Genomic DNA, 22516 nt, shown 5'->3' on the forward strand with positions numbered 1-22516 from the left:
TTTAATCTCTGCATGAATATGGGTTCTGTCCTGCAGACCTCCAAAATTCAAGCTGGACCACATACCTAGGATTTTATAGTGTCATAAATTCTAACAGTATTAAGTGTCCTGTAACATGGAGAAATAACCTTAACTAAATCACCTAGAAATCTGCACAAATATATTACTCATACTGTGCTGTATGTAAGGTATCTTTTCATTCTTTTTGCCCAATCTACTTAATCTAGGCTCAAGTAACAGCCAGATAGGAGATTATCTCAGCACCTTGAATGTTACAGATACAGAACAAGAAATCCTGTCTAGTAATTGGCAAATATCAATTGACAGAGTTGAATGAGTGTAAAAATTTAGTTTTGCTTTATCATGGGAATTCAATTCAAGGAGAAAAATATGAAAATGTGCACTATGTAAAGCAACTTGATCCATATTCGTTCCCATTGCCATCAGTCAATAGTGAAGCATACAGACCAGTTAATTTTGTCCTAAATCAGTGCCTAAAACTGTCCTGAAACCATCCTGAAATAGACTGGTTTTATTCATTAAGTACAAAGGGACACTTGAACAACCAGGTATGCAGACTGGGATTGCCTAGCACAGGATGAGAAAAATGTCACACGCAAATTAAAAATATAATTATTCAGTATACAATTCCCACCTACATTCTAACTTTGCCCAGACAGGCTTGTTAGATAGTAATTTCTGGGGCCACAACCTTCACATACAAAATTAAACATCTTAACACTTTTTAATAGTTCATTGCCTGCTCTGTACTATCACTTTCCACTATTGGGTGCCCGATAGCAACAGAGACAAGAAGATAATTAAAATTTAATAAAAAAACCCACAATGTTACACTTTTTATTTATTGGTAGACTTGGCAGTGTAGGTTTAAGGTTGAACTTGATCTTTTCCAATATAAATGGTTCTATGATTCTATGATTATTTGCCTGTGGTTTACAAATCCTTTATTTTTACATCTTCAACACGGGTGGAAAATTCTTTATCACCCATCAGTTGAACGCTAACACCTCAGCTTGAAATAATAATAATTTATTTCCTGACACCCTGGTAATTTTTCCAGCTCATGGGAGACACATGAAGATTTTCTCTCTTTCTCCCTCTTTTGTTTCTACATCCTTTACTCCATGATCTTTTAATTACAAACCCTGTTGCTTATGCAGACCCAAGTCTCTTGAGAAGAATAAATTATTATTTCAGTACATTAGGTGTTGGGTTTTTTGCTTGTTTTGGGGGGTTTGTTTTAAATGGGGTGTTTTCCAGGTTCTATGTACAGTTTTAGAGGCCAAAAAGAAAAAAATTCCCCAATATCATATTTCTAGTAAGATTATTTTGTGTAAAATAAACAGATCAAATTTCTAAAAAAGGCAAGTCTTTTAGCACATGCCAGTATCATATTTGTAAAAAGTAAACATGTCTCTTGGAATTACTATGGATATTACCCAGGTGTCGAGAAAGGAAGCAAGATAGATCTGAATTGTGTTATCCCTGAATTTCTCTGAAGCTGAGAATGCCAGTTTTTGTTCCTGGATCTAAGATTTGAACAAACTATATTGGAAGATCTCTAGTTTTGGCAGCATTTGCTGTCTTTTGCCTCATTAAAACCCTTTCATACCAAGAATGGCCTTGGCATAACTTCACCAAATAATTTAATGGAAATAACAAAATGATTGTGAATGTTCTGTTTTAGTGACTGTTAATCTTCATCACACATCAGCTATCAATCCAGACCCAAACCCTAAATCTAACCCAGTACTCTTTGTCTGATATTCCCACGATAATGAAAAGTAAACTCCTAATTTGGAGATTAAAGCACAGTGAAATAAATCCATTGCCATGAAATTCCGGTAATCAGGGATATTTACTTGCTCTTCTGGACTTTTATCCATGAATTGCAGGCCAAGCTGGAACAACCAAAAGCAGAGATGTCCAGTTTGGCCAGGAGACTGGGAAGGTCTGAAAAACAGAGTTTAAACTGTATTATTGAGAAGTCTCCTATTCTTATCTTTTCATGTCTTCAAATCAAAACACCCCAGAATTATTTAACTGGGAATAAGCCACTGGACTTTAGAGATAAATATGTATATATGGAGTGTGCCTGGCTTATGTCTTATTAAAAAAAAATGAACAATGGCAATGTCTTAACAGCAATGGAAATGTAAGCTGCTACCAAAACACAGCATACACAAGAGCATTATGTGTACTTCCTAGGAAATGTGAGTATACAGTTAATATTCACAGCATATAAAATAGAAAGATGATGGAGAACAAAGGGCCCCTAAATAAGTGAGATTTCTTCAAAATTATCTCAGAACAAGAGGACTGAAAATGACCACATTTCCACCCTATTTCTGTTACGGAGATTTTTAAGGACATATTATTCAGTTTTAAAGCAAAACTTCGGAACTTATAATAGGCATTGAGCTGTGAATAAATAGAAAACAGAGATGAACGAGCCAATTTTAAGGCAATAAGGTCCTAAGTGCAGCCCTGAAGATACCTTTGGACATACATGTTTAAGCAATCCCTTGGCACATACCAGCCTGAAATTTCTGGTGAAATATTAGTTGTCTGCTTCGGAATAGTTTGACAACAGTGATTCCGTATTTTGATAGGCCGAACTACACTTTCCCTCGCCCATTAAAGTCCTTAGTCCTGAAGCCACCATAATCCAGGGAAAATTGTGGCAGTCAAGATACATTAAGGGAAGAAAAAAATAGGGAAAATACTTAGCTTTAGTAGAGAAAGGGATCTTGAGGTGATGGATCTTGGCCTTCTAAATTTTTTGACTGTGAAGGAATGTTTTTTAAAAACACAGGTAGTCCTGATTTTTTAATTAGAAGTCCTTTGTTTTGCTTGTCCTACAAATGCATTTTCTGGTTGGTTCTGGACAGAAGACTCTTCTAAACACAAGGGAAAAGAGTTTCAAATTTCATAAATTCTTCCAGTACCACCTCTGGTTACATTTTCATCTTGTTACATTTTCATTTTCATCTTTCCTGATATAAATTAAGGGTTAACACAGTAAATGTACTCTATCTGAAAACAACTCAAAGCAGATCTGGGTCATGGATTTGTGGAAAGATCTGTTCTCTGTCTGCAGGTTTTTGATATTTATATAAATAACAATGACAACAGTATTGAAAATTGCGTATTTCAAGCTAATAGATGAAAGCTTCAGAAATTAGGAATAGCCAGATGAAGAAAAACAGGAACAATTTAGATAAAAGATCAATGCTATACGTAGAAATAGGATCTAATTCAGATAAATGTAAAATATGCAGCTGTGGAGCAAACACTGACAAAGAGCATATATTAAATGAAAGAAGATGCTGAAAACAAAATGGAGAGCACTATAGAAAGAAAATAAAATAGAATAAAACAAAACAAGACCCTACATGGATGATTGAAGAAAAATAGAAAAGAAAAACTAGCTAAACTTTTGTATGGAAAGAACTGAAATGGAAAATTATTAAAGTTATTAGCACTAAATCCTGTTTCCTTCAAAGTCAAGGTCAAATCTATTGATTATCAGGCCAAGAATGAACTGTAACAGCCTCTGGCTATTTATAAAGAATAAATATATACAAATTACAGGAGGAGTTGTGATGTGAGATGAGGGTGTTGTGTGAGAGTGTCTATTTTAATTAAAGGCAGTAATGGCCCCTGCTATATCAATCACTTGTGCAAGAAAATGTTCTGCTGCCAGCATTGACTTTCAGCTATTTTAGTTCAGACTAAAAATATCACTGTAAAACAATATTCATTATTTCTTTGATCCATGGAGGTTGAAGTTGTTAAACATTTGTTTTCTGTATATTAAACATCTGAAGTTACTGTGAACTCTGGAGTGCCATTTTACTTTGAGGCTGCTGCAGCCTGTTATAAGAGCAGACATATGCACACATAAGTTGTTTTGGTTTTTCTTACCTTCTTCTCATCAAACATAAATATGTTATTTTAAACTTAAAATGCATCATCCTCTGTTGCATTGTATCAGATCAAGGCCATTCAGTTTTATTTGGAAAGTCATCACCCACAACTCTTGCTCACACGTTTTTATGGCCACACTCCAAATAAAGGTCATAATTCAGGTGAGTTTACCATATGACATGTAAAGAGATAAAACAGAGAATGTGGGAAGTATCCCTTTTATGGTCATAAATAATATTTGAGTGTTCAGCACCTTTTTTTAACTCTATGATGGATTTTTTTCCCAATTTGAATCAGGGCCTCTTGCTCTCCGGAGAAGTTGACACTGCATTCCCCGTTTTTCATGTGAGTAAAGTGAAGCAGACCCAGATTAGTCAACTCATCTTTCTTTGCAGAATTAGTGCCTAAAGCTAAGGAACTCAAAAATGGTTCCTATCCCTCGACTATGCATACATCCCCTACTTTTCTTCCAGTTTGGGTCCTGATGCTCACCATCCTTGCCTCCAGTGCCACTCTCTTTTCATAAGAACCTAAAATACATACAAAGACCAGCAGAAAATCAAGGGATGGAAGAATCATGGTCACAGAAGAGAAAATACTGCTCTTTGAGGTTTTCCTTTTTTATTTCACACTTTTATCACTGTATCACCTACTTTTCATAGTAGGCATTGATAGGAATAGGAAGTGTTGTATAGAGAAGATTGGATTTGTGGTAGCACAATTTCAATTCCTACCTGAGAACCAAACAGTACAAAATTTTCCAGTTTTGTACACAGTTTGCCACTTTAAGTGCAGCACAACTGCACAGAAATTTGAGTTACTTTAGATTTGTGGATCTTAAGGGGGGTCGGGAACCGACAAGAAACCTGGCAAAGCAAATCAAGATATTCTCTTCTGCACATAAGAACTGGGAATCTGCCTAAAGCAAAATCCTCTTCTGACAGGGATCAGGAAAAGATGCTTAACACATGAAGAAGGGCAGCTTGGATCAAAATACATTGAGAGAGAAAGCAACAAGGCGTCTTTTCTTCCACATTTGTTTGCTTCAGCTTCTGCAGAGAGAAAACTTCCCTCTTGTGCACCTTTGTCAGTACATGCACAGATGTTGACACGCAGACATTGATGCCAGGTGGTTCATCTCAGATTCCTAAGGAGAGTAGACATGAATGTCAAACATACTCTCATACTTTCAAGAACACATTGAGGGGGACATTTGGTTGGTGATTGCTAATGAGGCCTTAAAAAGTAGAGTCTGTTTCGGCATTAACTTCTATTTTGATTTCAGTGATGTCAAATAGGCCTGATATGATCACACAAATCTTTTTCAGCTTGGATCCTACATGAGAAGAAATCAGACTTGTTTTAATACCGAAAAGGCTTACTGGAGTTACAGGTTGTAAGTGTAAAATGGCAAATGAGCCTGAACCATCCATGTTGTCTTGTGGTGATCAAAACCAAATTGAAGCATACCTGTGATCAACAAATAAGAACTAGATTTAGGCTCCAGTCTCACAGAAATGAAATTATCTAGGGGTGCTTTCAGAGAATCATAGAAACATGGTTCAGGGTTGGAAAGGACCTCTGGAGATTATCTAGGCCACCCTCACTGCTAAAGCAGGTTCACCTGCACAGGATCGTGTCCAGGTGGGTTTTGAATATCTCCAGAGACAGGGACTTCTCAACCTCTCACTTTACTAGGGAAGGCAAGAAAGCTTGTATACAGGGTTGTATCACTCTCCTCTTTTCCCCTTCCCCTCCCATTTACCTCTGTCTAGTTAAGTGCAGCGATGTCTCCATTTTAGGGGATAGGCACATGACTCACTTTAGTCTAAATATTAGCAACTTAGCACCCACAAAGCAGTCTCAGGAATGCCTTGTACAAATTACTATCCCGCTTTACATCTTTTATATTCCTGACAGGGCTTCAAGGCATAAGCATAGACTGATTCAGGTTTAAAGTGACCTCTGAAGATCATTTGGTCCAACACCACAGTCAAAAAACAATCAAGCTCCATCCTTGCAGGGCCCAGGATGAAAGTTTCCTACAAACAGTAGGAGAAAACAGTAATAATAAAGTGACATACTAGATAAAGGTGCAAGCTAGGCTGAAATATGAAAACTATTTCCTTTCCCTGTCTGCAGCACAAAGAAGTATGCACACTCACACATGAAACAGGGGAATGGCATCGCCTCCACACATGGGTGAACACCCATCAGATATAGCATTTCTTGGTACTAGCTAAAGGCCACTCAACAGGAATACACAGAAAATGACAAAGAAGAGAACTAGTCCCAAACAGTAGCAAATGATCTGTCCCTCAATCTACCATGAGCTCTCAAGCCATCTCTCTGCCCAAATGTTAACTGGTAGGATACGCTCTTGCACAGTTTCAGAGGTCAAAATAGTTTTGCCTCTACTCTCTTGGAGACGAACCTCTTCCACAGAGAGTTCCTTCGGTTTCTGCACGGTCACTTGAGTAACTTGTCACTCAATTTTCCAAAGGTGCCAAATGCTGGCTCAGACTCTACAAAGAAAACACCTGAAAACAAAGAGAACCATTATCAGGCAGACTCCATCCCGATCTTGTGCAATACCTTCTAACTTCTGCAATTTTGGTGCATGATGTGTTGCTAGGATCAGTGCTCTGCTTTTCTTTGAATCAAGTGAGAGATGGTATGAAAGTTCACGCGGAAGGTGAAACTCATTCAAGCATGAAGAATAAAATAAAGAGGTGTGCCTCTGTGCTTTGAAAAGCAAAATGGTTAAAGCACACACACACTCATATGGAATGAAATATTCTGATCAAAATCTACCCTAGAAACAGAATGCTTCCTTCTGTTTAATGCACTGAGGAGAATGTAATCTCTTATAAGTACCTTCTTAGATGTTGCATGAAATAGTGAAGGCAACGCTTTATGTCCCTCCTTAGATTTCCATTTAGTGATGATCTATCCCATTCGCAGACTGGAACAATTTTCGCCAAGGATTAAAAGAGCTTGAAGAAAATGAATCAAAAATGAATCTGATGTAATGTAAAATGGACTGGATCAAGACAGTCTTAAAACTTGGGTAATTCTGAGAAACAGAAAAGGCATAATCTAGTTGTTGTGGGGAAGACCAATGGTTGTTTCTTTAGCTTCATACATATTGTCTCTGATTTCTAGCAGGCTGCTTAGTTCCAGTCCCTGAAAGGTGCATAAGATCTTGTTTCCTGCTGGAATACACAAAAGCCAAGAGGAATAGATGCAGAAATTATCATGAAGATCTGGGTCTTTTCTGCCCCTGAATAGAAGGATGATTAACTCCCTGCTGCACTGAGACATGCCAGAGAATATGAATTCTGGGGTCTTGAAGAGAATCAGCTTTTGCAGAACACCAGGTCAGTGGCAGATGACACGAGAAAGATGTATGGATTGCAAAAAACAAAGTGTGAGGGATAAAAGGATGCCCATCAGGGTATGTGTGTGATCAGTATTTTTTATTTTTAAATTTTGCCTGGAGACAGCAGTGAAACCTTTTCCAAGGTTTCCTTCTCAGATGTCACAACTGTTCAAAAGCACTTTATTTGAATAGAAGTCATTCTATAGCACTCATCTTTATAGATACAGCACCCTCAGATAAATACCTACAGAAAGATGTGGCAAATAAGAAACAGCTGTTGGAAAAGGGAAGTCAAGTTTTCAGGAAACAGATGCAGTTACCCAAGGGAAATTAGGTCAGCATATTCATATATAAGTATGCCGGTGTCTGTGTGTATACATATCTATATATATATATCTATATATATGTATAAATTTAACGTGTTATAGTTGCGTATGTTTGTATGTATATATACATGAGTGCAGTTACAGATATATAAACCACATTGCTGTTATTGTTTTTCTTACAGACTACTTTTGGGTTATATACACTTAAAATATTCTAATTCCACCATTTAGAACTATATGAATGTCAGTATTTAGACTCATAGAATAATCCATGGGAAATGACCTCTGCAAGTCTTTAGTCCAACCTCTTACTCGAGGTAGTATTGACTACAGGCTCAGATCAGGCTGCTCAGGGTTTCATCCAGTCCAGTCCTGAAAACCTTCAAGGTTGAAGACTGCAAAACCTCTCTGGGTAACCTGTTCCCCTTCTTGACTGTCCTCCTAGGGAAAAAGTTCCTTCCTATCCCCCTTTGGAACATTTCCTGATCTAATGTATCCGTTTTTAAATGCATTTTGTCCTCTTGAATTTCAGGAGGTTCCTGTCAATCAGTTCTTCTAGCTTGTCCATATCCCCTTGAAGGAAAGCCTTGCCCTTAAGCATCGTAACTGGACACCCTCAATTTGCTGTCATCAATGAACTTTATTTCAGGAGTTCAGTCGTGAAAGTAAGCAATGTTTGTAGCAGGCCTGGGTCATGTAACCCGCATAAACAAAGCCTCGCATAACCCTTTCATTCTACGGATTTTGTTCAGAGGAATTGGTTAAATTCTAAGAAGAGTGGAATATGTTCATGTTTTTGCCTCAGGCAAGCCTATATTTGCAACATCCTATTTCTCTGAAGTTTAGAGAACCTTATTGGTTTCCTTTTTTTTTTTTTAAGAGATTTTTTTTTGCTTTTGTGCTATTTCACCCAACTCCCCACACCCAATAACTTAAAAAAATAATCAGCTGTTGTTTTTACTGGCTAATTTATAACTCTTGATAAATAAAATCCATGGTATGCCCACAAGAGAGTAGAGGGAAGCACATTTCAGATATTTTACCATTTGATGCCATTTGTCTGTGTAAAGATGAGCCATATTTTAAGGCACATAGGTGTTACAGAGACACTCTACACGGCTCAAACTGAGCTGTAGAGGACACAAAATGATGGATGTCACTTCTCTGGAATGTAATTTTGCCTGCAAAGTGAAACATACCATTTCCTGAGGGGTAAAAAGAAAAGAAGAAGAACACGGCGTTTTGGAAGCAGTTCAACCTTTGTCAACACCTTGTCCTGAATATATAATAAATCCAAAGTGACCTTTCTGTATTTATTTTCTTTTAATCCCTGAAGAGAAATAACTCCATACAAAAGGATGGTCCAGGGCCAAACAAGATGGAAAAGAAAAATCCCTCATAGTCCTGGTGGATGATGAGCTGACCATGATCCTGAAATGTGCCCTCATGGCAATAAAAGGCCAACAGCATCTTGGGCTGCACTAGGAGAAACAGAAAGTCTTCTGGGTCTCTTATGTTCTTCAGATCAAATCAAGATATTGTTTCTCATGTTCTAAAACTGGATTTCACCATTAGGTACAGCACAAAAACCATGTACTTTCTTTCCTTAGCTCTCAACAGCACAAAATATACTCTTTCAGTGCAGGAAACACAGGAAATACCAAAACAAATCATACTGATAATTTTAACAATCCAACATAAAACTGGGAATTTAAGAAATAAAGCACTCTTCTCTGCTTTCCCCTTGGCTGTCCGTCAACACCACCACACCATTTTTCATAGAAATATTAGTTAAAGAGGTTTTACATTCCAGAAAAAAAAAAGATGAGTCTCCGTAAGTGAAGAAAAACTTCATCTCACCTTAACAAAGACTTCAAAAAACTCAAAAAAACCAAGGTCCTCTCCTTAAAAAAACCCACAATCAATATTGCAATATTGAAATTCGCATCCTTGAAGCAGAAGAAATATTTAGAAACTATACTGTAGGGATTAAATTTATTTCCCCTTGCTTCAGTCATCTGAAAATTACATGCCTTGGCCTTTTAAAATCACCTGCTCTTCCTGTATAGACAGAGAAAAGAGACACCTCCTGCAAAGACAAGGTAATCCATTTCCAGGGGTGAAACAATTTCTCTTACTTTTTTAGCCATTTTAGCTGTTATTAAAGATTTCTGATCAATGTCTCAGGAAAATGGTCTTCATAGGGATTTGGGTAAGTATAACAAAAGCTCTGAATCTAAGATCTTCTGATTTAGTCTGAAAAATTGTGATCTGCTCTACAGACCATCTACAGGACACTATGTTATGTGAACAAAGAGAAATGAGATGGTGGGAAGGATGTAAAGGACCCGGGGATCCCTGAGTAGGGACCAGGTGGAACTTTCTGCAGATATAGGCCTGAAAAAAGAAATACTCAGCTAATGGACAATCCTTACTTTTGTTTTTTTTTTTTTTTTTCCATCCAACGGGGATGCTGACATCCCTGGAAAGTATCCAATAAAACACTTTTAATCAAAAGAGAAAATTTGAATCAAATCCAAACATTTCATGGAACTAACACAGACTTGACAAAAAGTGAAATGCAGGGAGAAAATGGCAAAGGCAATAATTTTGAATCAACTCTTTCTACAATGTCAAAATATTTATGTTTCATTGTAACTGTTACCTCTTGGTTCTTTTAATAAATATAAACTTATATACTGTATCCATTTTATACACAGTGTATATTATTTTATGTCATATTAATATAAATAATATTTTGAACATTGCAATAATTCTGGATGAAAATGTTAAAGAATTTTTCTTGTATTCAAAATCAAAAATATTCTTCCTGTTGTTCAAAAAACATTTTTCTCACATAAAAAGGTTTTCTGTTTCTACCTACTTCTTATGTAAGATCTCAACTATGACTTAAGAGTGCTAAACAGAGCACTTTAAAACACAGACAAAAATGGATTACATGGCGTTTCATTCCATTACTGCCAGAGTCATCTTTATTTTTAGCATCCACAAAGACATTCCCACATCCCTAACAACCACTAAAAAGTAGCTGTGATAGAAGACAGGTTGAAGACATCTTAACCTGAAAATGTGTGCAGTTACCTCACAGTCTTATCTTTGTTTCTCTAAGATACTTGTTTTCTTTTAGTTCCTAAAAAAGAAGGGACTTTTTGTGGAGCCAAACAAAGCGTAGAAACTTCTGTTTGAAAAATTAAAAAAAAAAAGAAGTCTATTTTTGACTCCTGTTTTTATCTGCTCTTGTTCAGTTGCCTGTTTTCTTTACTTTTTCAGGGTAACAAGTCTGTCTTCCTCCAGTTTTGATGAGAAGAGGATCAGGCGCTCTATGATGACCCTAAGCTGACTTCCTGCACTGTGCTGTAGCACAGCCAGGGGACAATTCATGTATTCAGGTTGTCACAGATGGCAAGGCAGAGTCATGCAGTGTTGGAGGAAGGTATAAGCGCTCACAAAGTATAACATTCCAAATAGAGAGATTTATGCTTTTTTAATCCCCCAAAAAGCTTTTTTTTTTTTTCCTTTTTAGAATTTAAAAGGATTTCTTGAAAAAAATCTAAAATGTCTTTTGTTATTATTTCAATACCCACTTTTCCTTTTCCTTCTCCTTCTCCTCTTCCTTTCCCTCTCCCTCTCCTTTTTCCCTTTCCCATTTCCTTTCCTACTTTTGCTTATTTAATAGAATTTTTTAAATAGTTCCCATTCCAGAATGCAGCAATACAAAAAATAAAAAGCAAAAATGAAAACAAAAAGCAAAACCAACCAACCAAACCAAACCAAACTAAACCACAACCAAACCAACAAAAAAACCCCAAACCAAAACAAATGAACAAACAAAAAAACCCCACAGCAAAGTGGTTCTGCCTGCATATTTTCAATGGTTGATGAAGAACAAAGAGAAAATATCTCTGCAAAACACAGTTGTCTTATTGTCATGATTACATCTTCCAAGGTAAATATATCAAGTTCACTTTATTACTATGGTTGAAACAAAGCAGTGAATCAGCCTCATACAATTTTTTCTTGCCAGTTTTGGTTTTCTGCACAAAAGTTTTGAAGTTTGTGGTGGCAGAGTGAGGAATTTGTTCACTCAAGACTTGTATGTATGCAGAAGAAACGTCATCCTTAAGTTACATGTTTTCTCCTTGCTTCTTTGTGACTGACAAGGTACTGATACAGACCCTTCAAACTGATATTCCTACCACATCTCATGCTGCTAGGTTGTGTGATGAAATGCCCCATGATCACAGAGGAACACAGGGGCAAACAACAGGCAGAGGACCATCCATCACCCATCCAGAGCCAAGGGACCCCTGTCCTGGCTCTACCAGAGCTGCTGGATGAAGGTCACCCCATGGTCCAGCGTGACACCCATCACCATGAGCCAGTCAAGAGGCTCCCTGGAGCATCCCACAGACTGAGAAAGGGCTACTGGTGGGGTGAATGTGGGGCTTGTCATGGGATTAAGAGAAAGAGCATTTTGGGAGTACGCTAGTCATTATCAGATGTTTAGGGGGAGATGAAGGTGGGGAGAGGCTTGGATAGAGATGGTCTGGAGAGGCACTGAAGTGGAATGGAATTACTGGGTTTTTTTGCAGGTGTTTCCTTCATGTCAGAGCTTAATGTTGTAATTCACCAGAGCTCTGTTTTTATAGCATGGCAATGAGGGCATATTTCATTCCTTGATCCACGGCAGGCATGTTTGTGGGTGGGAGAAAAAGTCTTTGAATGTACAAATATTGCTGGGATAGTTTTGAGGGACTGCAAAATTAGACATAGTTCATGTCTATAACTATTTGAAGCTTATTGTCTGGTTAGGTTTATCTTGCCAACAGTTTCTGGATATTTTCCTGAAGGGAACTTGCTGGTTAGTCCAGACAGGGAGCCCAGGAGCTCTTATGCAGTGTAGATGAGCCTGTGTCTCAAATCCATGAGCAGCAAGGCAAAAGAAGAGTGTCAACTGATCCATGTAATTTCCTGTAGGTCCCCTACAAACAATCTTGAAAACGGAATTGAAGGGGAAGGCTACAGGATGTATGCTGACATAAAAACCACTGAAAAGCCTTCTTATTTACTGTAGGTGTCTGAAATTATTTTAAAACACAGTTCTAATCACTGCACATATGAATGATTTACTGCAGTGTGACAGTGTTCTATATTAAGTAATGACAAGAAGATACTTATTTGTCTTTGATTTTATTTACAAGGCACAGATGTGCAGAACTCAAGATTTATTAACAACTTGTAGATAACTTTCCTGTTCACTGCCTTTCCCAGAAATTCAGCTCACTGAAGAGTCTCAGGAAATACCTTTGGGGTTATACTGGAGGTGCTGGATTTTTGAAAAGAAAGTCCTGACATTTTACATTCAAAAAAAGAATGTTCCTCTGAACAACTGTGCTTTCCTGGGAGCTGATAAGGAATTAAGTTCTAGGAAGTAATTAAAATCTGATCTAACATTATGAATAATGTAATTCTGTAGCCAAGATTTAGTTTGGCGAATTTTGTGAAAAGATCCCATGAGGTCAGTGGGGACCTCTTCAATGACACACTAAGGAAAGACCCATGAAATGCAAGAACCCATGTTAATTTAACCCCATGACTATGGTAGCTTTTCTTTTTCTCTCTCCCAATCAAGATGTTAAGGAATTAATACTTGTAGGAAACAAGTTACCCTTTCTCACTCCTTCACAGTGAAACCCCAACTAGAGGTTAATCTAGATATTATACTTTCAGAGAACTGAACGCCAGCCCCATAATTCAGAAATTCCAAGCAAAAACACTCAAGCAATTCTTTGAGATAATAAGTTTAGAAGTGAACAAGAGAGCTAAAACCATATGTCTCCAAGTGATTACTAGATGAGACTCCCACACACAGTGTCAACAGCACTACAGAACCAACCGTCTTGTAAGAATGAATTGAAAGGGATGGTGGAAGGTAGTGAGGAAGAAAAGAAAATCTTGACTGGAGTTTCTGGGACCGAACTCTGAAGATTTTGAGGGAAGACAAGGCAAGCACATCACCATGAGAAACTCTGGAGTCACGGGGAAAACAAAGACAAGAGACAAACTGTTCTTTCTTTATAAGTCAAGACTTGAAGTGCATCATCAAGTCTGTTTGAAGATCACTTATAATGCATGCTGAAATTTTAGACTTGTGAAGTCATCAGTAAGTTTTTTCTTTACTTAGAAATAAGAGGGTCTTCTCACATAATTCATTTTTTTGAGGGATTGTTCAAGGACTTTGAGTGTCAGGAGTCATCAATTTGCGAACACTATAATCAAATTGTATTAAAAACCAGTCATTATTATTGTGTTCTCTCTCTGCAAACAGAGAGAAACAGCATGTTAAAACATCAATAGATGCTTGGCTCTTGACCTCTGATTTCCTTTTTTTTTTTTAATTAACTATATGAGAAATTATTTTCAAATCTGGAAAAAAAATGAATACTCAAGAGGCTGCCTGGAACTGATGCTACCTTCTCAGTGCAAGGAGTAGTATTTGTTCTTTTCTCTAAAGACAAATGAACAAATCAAACAAAGCAGCAAGCAAACAAACAAAAACTTGAGTTTCATCATGGATGGTAAGACTTGTGGTAATAAACTAAAATGTTTTGCAGGCAAAGTGAGCATATGAACATAGTGAGCTCCTAACTAAAGCCCCTGAGTAGAAAGTTTATTTTGTGCCTTTGAAAATCACAATGCTTATTTCTTATTATTAGGTCAGTGTGCTTCTAGATATGCTGATGGGAATTTTTAAAGCTTTTTCAGGGTTTATTGCATGTGAATTCCTGAAAAGAAGAAAAACGTGGGAGACGGGATGCAGGAAACAGGTCAAGACAAGCTTAACAGAGTGAGCTGAGAGGACAGGGGGGTTGAAGGGAGAGAGGGAAAAAAAAACGCTGGAGCTACTAGAGGAGAATGCATTATGCTTAGGATTTTGAGGTGAGAGAAATGAGCATACAAATATGAAAGAAAAAACAAAAAGGAAATCTTGGGGAAAAGAGTTGAAAATCTGGGTAAGTTAAGATGGATCTGTTGAGAAATTGTTATCTCCATAAAGACCATTCCCATCTGATATGGCAAGTTTGGATTAAAGATGAAGACAAGCACAGTGAGTTGATTAAAACTCACTGATCTTTTGTACGTTCCCGGAGATGCAGTGATTAGTTTGCTGCGTCTGGGTTTGAGCCAGTTGTGAAGCACTAAACTAATTACAACATCCAACCCCTGTTTGGATCACTTCCATTTCTAACATTCAAGCTTCATCAAGTCTGAGGCCTCTTTCAGCCCTCTTTGGAGAAAAATTCGTGAACACTTCTGTCATTCTGGAGCTTATTGTCATCACCCTTGAGAGGACCCCAAGAAGATTTAGGTCATTTCCACAGATCTCCTCTCTTCTCTATACATTGAAGCTCAGAACTGTCAGGTCATGGGAGCAGCACTTGTTTCAGTTCAAACCACGTTTAACTGTGTTCTGGTAGAGCTCTAATGCTTTAATCTGATGAAATATAAATAGTCACATGCAGCAGAATTATTACATGTGCCTATGGCAGCTCTTCTTAGTTTTCATTCACCACTTGTATTCTTGCTATTCAGCAAGTCAGATTTGCCTTGTTGTATTTGTAGAACCTCAGTAAATAAATAGAAAAAATCGGGGAATTGCAGGAAGCCATGGTAAGGTCCTCTTCTTAAGACACTATGAAGGGGAACTGATGTATTTTTATCATAGAGACATCCAGACAATTTTACTGTCTTGGTCTACTTATGGAAGAAAAATAAGAACTAAATCCGTATTATATGTACTCTAATTCTGACCAATTCTGTCAAGCGCCTTTTGACAGCTAAAGAAATCACTACAGTTTGCTCACACTTACACTGGACAGCACTAGGTTCTTCCCCAGCAAGATGTTGTTGTGCTTGGGTAAAATTCTGGATTTCTTAGGAAATGGAATAGTTCTTAGCTCTTCATATGGGGTCATGGCACAGGATCAAGAGCTTGTGTGTGATACTCTATACCCTTTTAATGTTAACATGCTCCTTGGAGTGATTTTGGCACCCATCAATGTCCCAGATCAAATGTTCAGTTGGGTATCACCATCCTCTTCCTTGGGAGGTGGAGGGGACGTGCTTACTTAGTCGAATAAATGCCTAGGTGTTCACAGATACCTGATTATATTCAACTGCAACCTACTAGAGAAACTGGTTGCTTTTTAAACCTCACAGACACCTTAACCCTTTTCCCGGTGAAGACTGTTTATGCCATTATTCTAGCAGCAACATTATTTTTTCTCTGAGATCTAGAGATAAAGAGTAGGATATTGATCTTGTATATTTTGATTCTACTTAATTAAAGAAGTAAAGATTAATATGCAAATGTCATTAAGTTTGACCTTCCTTAATAGACAAAGTAGCAGATATATTTTGCATACTAATCTGTTTAATTTTCTAAATTAATTTCATTTCCCTGCCTCAGAAGAGCATTTGCTCATTGCTTATTGTTACTACATCCAGAATTCATTTTCCTTTTTTTTTTTTTTTGTCAAGAATACCACTTTTATTAAAATTGCTGTTGATTTTGTTATTCAAACTACTTTGAAACATCAACAATAAGTAGTGGGTTACACTGAGAGAAGCACTGCCAAAGTTCCTGGATATGTTTTTGTCACATTAATCTACCAACTGGGTAACCACAGGTAACAGAGGAATGACTGCAGAATACTTTGCCTTAGATTGCAGGGCTTATAATAAACTCCTATTAATTATTTTTAAACAAGGGCATGGTATTATTTATAAAAGGAATAAAACAAAACTATAACCTAATTGCCACCTTGTACTAGATGATATTCATACTAACGATTCCTAGTTTCTCTGCTTTCCTTGAGTGTGCACTTGCCTTTGGGACAGGGTAGGGATCAAACCTTGAATACAGGGTGTATCAAAAAGATGAACCCAATTTGAAATCACTATAGTTTTTAAACTGGGTCCAACTTTTTGAAACACCCTGTAGATTACAAAGCAAAAAGAAAAATTGCTAGTTTATATAGAAGACGGAGAAATATCTTTGAGGAAGAGTTTTTAACACACAGTGTTAACTTAGTTGAACTTGCTGATATTGCAATCTTCATCCATCTAAGTCCTGGGGGGGGGAAAAGGAAGATCAATGTTCTTTACAAGTGCCTTATTTCATTTAGAAGTGACAACATTCATTACTGCTCCCCTTATAAATCACTTTACGCATTAACATGGAAGGACCATATTGCTTCTCATTCTCTTTGAGAATCATGAGTAACTTTCCAAATCTCAGATAATTAAATCTTAGTTTTTTTAAACAACACCTGTGTCATTTTTAAAGCTTTCTAGAAACTGTTCTTGGGGGGGAAAAAAAAAAAGGACAATTTTTCAAGGCTCATTTGTATACGATTCCCACAAGATAACTTGTTTTCTTAGAATTCAATTGAAATACAGCAAGAAAACGCCTTAACTCTCAAAGCCTTATTGGACTTCTCCTGCCAGTTGTAGGAGTAATGACACTATCTGTATTATATTCCCGGATAATGAAGATTTCTTTCTGCCTTCCTACATTTTGTTTTGGTTTAAGTTTTGCAGTGGAAAGAAATCTTTCAGTTTAAATCTTTCTTGGCTCCTGTACTGCTCTCCTTAAATCTGTCTTCTGTTTCTGAAAACTTTTAAAAACCCCTTTGGCTTCTGAGCTCATACAACAAAATATAAATATCTAGATAATTACAAGGATATGCAAATGGCATTACATCATCTTCTAAATTTCTGGTTTTGTTTTAATTGACTGGATTGTGGACAGACTTACATTCTGCTTGTAGTTTATTCTAGAGAGTACTGTACCTACATATTCATCAATCTAATTATTTGTATAATCACGTTCAGTCCTCCACAGTCAAAATGAATCTGTTTAGAAAAGACATCTTATGGAAAACATTAATGCTAATGGCATCAATTTGAATAAAACTGGCTAAGGAATGATTTACACAAGCAGTGGAAAGGGCAGAAACTTTTGGCCACGGGGGCTGAATAACAGCTGGAATCAGGATGGGAAAAGAACATGAATGAGCTTCATCATATCTGATTGCAGCATCATTTAGTCTTCTACTAAGCCAAGGGTCTATACAGTAGACTTTGAATTAATATGAAGGAACCCCAACAATTTTATTTCAAAGGGATCACAGAAAAAGTGTTCATTTTAATTCCAGGAACTCTTTCTTTAGGTATGCCTAACCAAATAGACCCTTAAATATATACATACAAAGGATTAAACTATTTTATTTTGATTTCTCTTTTTCAACAGTTAGAAACAAAATGCAGAAAGCACTCTTTCCATTCTGACTGCTTTTGACCACTTACATTGTGTTGGGAAAATGGTACTGACACGTTTTAGCCATAAAAACAAAGCTTTGATCAATATCTACGAGATGTTTTGGAACACTTGGATGAAAGGTGCTATAAAACCAAAAAGTATTATCCTTATTCGTACTCTGACTCTAATATTTACCTTTAAGCTTGGAGTTTTTGCAGAGTTTTCAAACTCTGTTCCCATTTAAAGAAAATATGCACAACTTTTTAGCTGGGAAGAAATAGAGCAAATGTTCTCCATTTACTGTTTTTGTTACTTATATATATTGTTCCTTATTAACATTTTGATGTTCTCAAGAGACCCACAGAGACATAATGTATCAGAATAATGTTTGATATCCTACCATATAATTAAGCTCATTGTAAGGGGGAATAAATAATACTTTTGAGAGAGAAAAAGCAGATACTTAACTGTCCTGAAAAATATATCACTAAACATGTAAACAATTTCTTCTTGTCTCTTTCAACTCACTCAAAACAACAACAAAAAGATTTTTTACACACATGCAAAATGTACAAATCAAAAAGAAAACCAGGAATATTTTACAATCTCAGTTCGCTCTTGAGTCCAAGGAAGAAATGGGTGTAGTGGTGAGAAAAGTTCAGTTAACCTTCCTGATTTCTGCCAGTGTTTTCTTACAGACTTATTTGCTTTCTCTGTGCTTCAGCTTCCCTATCTGAACAACAGAGAAATCAGTCTTCACCCTCCTGGTAACGGTTTAATGAGGCTGATTTGGTATTTGCAATATACCCATCTATGGGAAGCTTTTTAAATGTAAAAATGTGTCTTTTCTTGTTTCTGACTCATTTTGTTAATGCATTAATGTTTCGCCTTCGAGTTCTGTGGTTTAACTGAAATAACCTCACATCAATTTGCAATCCAATATAGTTTTAACTACACTAGTTTTCAAGCTGCTTGAAGTATGCACATGGGTATATTAGGATTCAAAATTTGTCTAACAGAGACAAGCTCATTCCTTCATGGTTTAGGATGACTGTCACAGTTAAACATAATCTTGTCTAAGCCCTTCTGGTTTTGTCCTCAACTTTGTCACACAGACTCTACCAAGATCAACCTCTCCTCTGTTAATCCACCATTTCACAAGCACACTTGCTAAATCCCATTGCTTCTCCCCACCTCAAAAACATTTAAATTCTGTCTATCTTAGCTCCACTAAGCCCAGATGTAGATGTTTGTTCTTCCTCATCATGGCTGTTTCAAACTTTAATACTCTTTAATTTCATTAGTTCACATAATGCTTTCAGAGAACTTCTATTAAAACATTGCAGTTTCATTTCTCACCCTCTGGCTTGGCAAGTCACCCATGGAAGGTGATCAAACACCCCTGTGATGGATTTTATTTCATTCAGGCCTCATTCTTCCACCTCTTGTTTTGAATTTAAAGCACACCACCTGCACCCCTTACCTTGCAGCCTTTTTCCAACTCCATTCTCAGCATCTCTCCTCTTTCTCCCTTCCTTTGCCTATACACCTCACAAAGCATAGAGTAAAGCAAGGCTGGAAAGGAGAAATGGTGAGGAAAGGAAGTGAACAGTCAACTACAACTCAAGGGTACAAGCGTGATGCACCATGGGATGATGCCAACACTCTTAAACCCACTGCTGGAGTAATGAACCATGATTGTTCCCAGGTGACTACCTTCTCTTCATTAAAACTGTGACTAAAAGACAAGAAGAGTAATCAATCCATCTATTTCTCCATGTTTATCAGCTGGCCTCTCTGCAGGACTTTTTGCTTTTTTTGAATCACTTCATCTTCTCTACCCAGAGAGGGAAAGCAAACGCAGTTTTACATGTAGCAAAGGAAATGCAGAGAGGGGTAGTTTGAATCCTGGCTGCAAGGAACTGATGAAGCATTCATAAAAATTTTCTGTATTCTCATTTAACTCCATACACATAATGCATACCAAAGAAATGAGAGAGGCTGATGCAGTTCATGGTGAGAAGGTGAACGCAATGTTTGTTTCTCAGATGGCTCCCACAGCGGTGAGAGTTTCTCAAAAGTTTAAAGTGTGTGAGCAATGGGACTTTTCTTCCCCTTTCAGCCGTGGATGTAGCTCTGAGGGTGATCAGAGAAGCTGATGCTCAGGGGAAAAATTCTGAGGGATGGCAGACACTTTTTTAGGTATTTAAAAGACACAAAGATGTAGAGGGAGCATCTCTCTAAGTAAGGCCTCTGGCAGATATTTTACTGGGGAGAGCTTTTGAAGACAAGCTGGTTTTCACTGAGAAATACATAATCACAAATGCAAAGCCACTCCCACTCTCATTGTCAACCACTTCATTCTGCCACATTTATTTTACGGATTACATGAGATGCTCTTCATGACTCTTGCAAAAGCAACAGACCATGGTTGTAGACACCGTGGGAGATTATATTTTTCTTTATGACTGTGGTCTCATACACCTGCAGAAAATAAGCCATTCTACTGTCATACAAACCAGTCAACATCATACAAATCCACATCTTTATTCCATTTATCACGAAAGTGACAGTTTTCTTGAATACATGCCTCTTGGACAGCCTGGGGACATAACAAATACGCAGAATGCCTACGAAGTTATAAATGCCAAACACCCCACAGCTTGTACTGAAGTTAATGCATTGAGAAGGACTAGAAATGACATGAGCAAGACTTTGTGAGATTCAATTAGCATTGCCATGACACTGACCTTGCAATAACACACCAAATCACTCACAACTGGACGTGAGAGAAGGATCCATAGACTATCACTACAGAAGTAAATAATAAAATAGGTCAGATATCTTTCTCTGGCCTTGAAAATGGGTAGCATAGCATGGTTTTTATGTCATAGAATCACTTTGGTTAGAAAAGACCTTTAAGATCATCAAGTCCAACTGTTAACCTAACATTGCCAAGTCCACCACCAAACCATGTCCCTGAGAACAGCATATACAGGTCTTTAAAACCCCTCCAGGGATGGAGACTCCAACACTGTCCTGTGCAGCCTGTTCCAATGCCCTACAGCCCTTTCCCAATCTGAACCTCCCCTGGTGCAACTTGCATCTTGTTGCTTGGGAGAAGAGACCAACACCCCCCATGCTCCAATCTCCTTTCAGGCAGTTCTAGAGAACTGGCCTGAATTCAGTTTTTCCCCTCAAAGTACAGTGGTCATATCATCCATCCTGCCTGCTGGGAACAGTTCAAGGACTGTGCTACTCCTTAGAACGTGACCAGATGTAGCCTGGGAATAAGTGGGTTGGTACCAGGTAGAGCCATCCCAGGAAGAAGGATCAGAAATTAATAGTATTTGTCATCACACAGCCATGCTTAAGCTAACCCTGAAGCCTAACCATAAAACCTAGCCCTATTTGGTTTACTAGTTTAGCGTTAGTACAACAAATAAACAAACAAATAAATAAATCTTTTGCCATCAGTGTGCACCCTTCTGTCCATGTGTAAACACAATTGGAACAATTTTTTCCAGTGTGTCATACAGGTGTTTCTGTTTTGCCTTCATCAATCATGTTACTTATAATTGATTTTCTAATTAGTCTATGCCAACTCACAAATATTTTTGTGGGGTTTTGCATGACAGAGAAGTCTAATTCTGTCAACCACCCCAGGAGTTATGAGATGAAGTGCTTCAGTTTGGGTTCAGTTTTTAGGCGATATGGTTACAATGATCCCTTGTGGGCTTGCAAGTACAAAAAAAAATTGTCCTGAAATATCTCTTGAAATGACCTTACAGAGTTTTTTTTTTTTTATCATTTTTCAGGACAGATTTTCTTTATAATAATATATTTATAATATAGTTTTTGCATCAGTAAAATGTCCTTGAGTTAAATGGATACTTGTTTATTATCACCCAGTATGTTTTCTTTTGACATATTAGGATGTAGAACAGAATGATTTATAGTGCGTCATCAGTAAGTATAGCAGGTTATCTCAGCTTGGAAGAATAATAATAATAAATTAATAAATGCATACAATAATTTACAGTATAACAAGAACTACTATATAAATACTTTGATTTAATCAGACACAGGCTATCCTGGTTTCAGATGAACACTATGTTCTTTCCTGAGGCATGTGAAAAAATAAAACCATAATGTAAAATATTGAAGCAGTAAAAGCAAATCTCTCCTTAAGCAAATACTTACAAGATTTTTGGACTACTTTTGGCCAGAATTATATCTAGAAATAAATTGAGCTATTAAAAAAAAAAAAAAAGTTGAAGCATAACACTGAAATTATCAAGATTTCACAGATGAGAACCAGGAAAATACCATCTTTTAGGTCAGATTTGGGCTGAGAAATGTCTTTATGACTAACACTTAAAATTTTTATTCAGAAGGAAAGCTGGAAAGCTATTTTCCATAGAATTAGGCTTAATAATGTTTCACTTCATAGATGCAATAAACACAACACATCACCTATAACAAAGTAACCTCCAAAACCACAAGAGTTTG

Source organism: Patagioenas fasciata, chromosome 2 (genome assembly GCF_037038585.1).
Source record: "Patagioenas fasciata isolate bPatFas1 chromosome 2, bPatFas1.hap1, whole genome shotgun sequence".
In the NCBI taxonomy this organism is placed as follows: Eukaryota; Metazoa; Chordata; class Aves; order Columbiformes; family Columbidae; genus Patagioenas; species Patagioenas fasciata.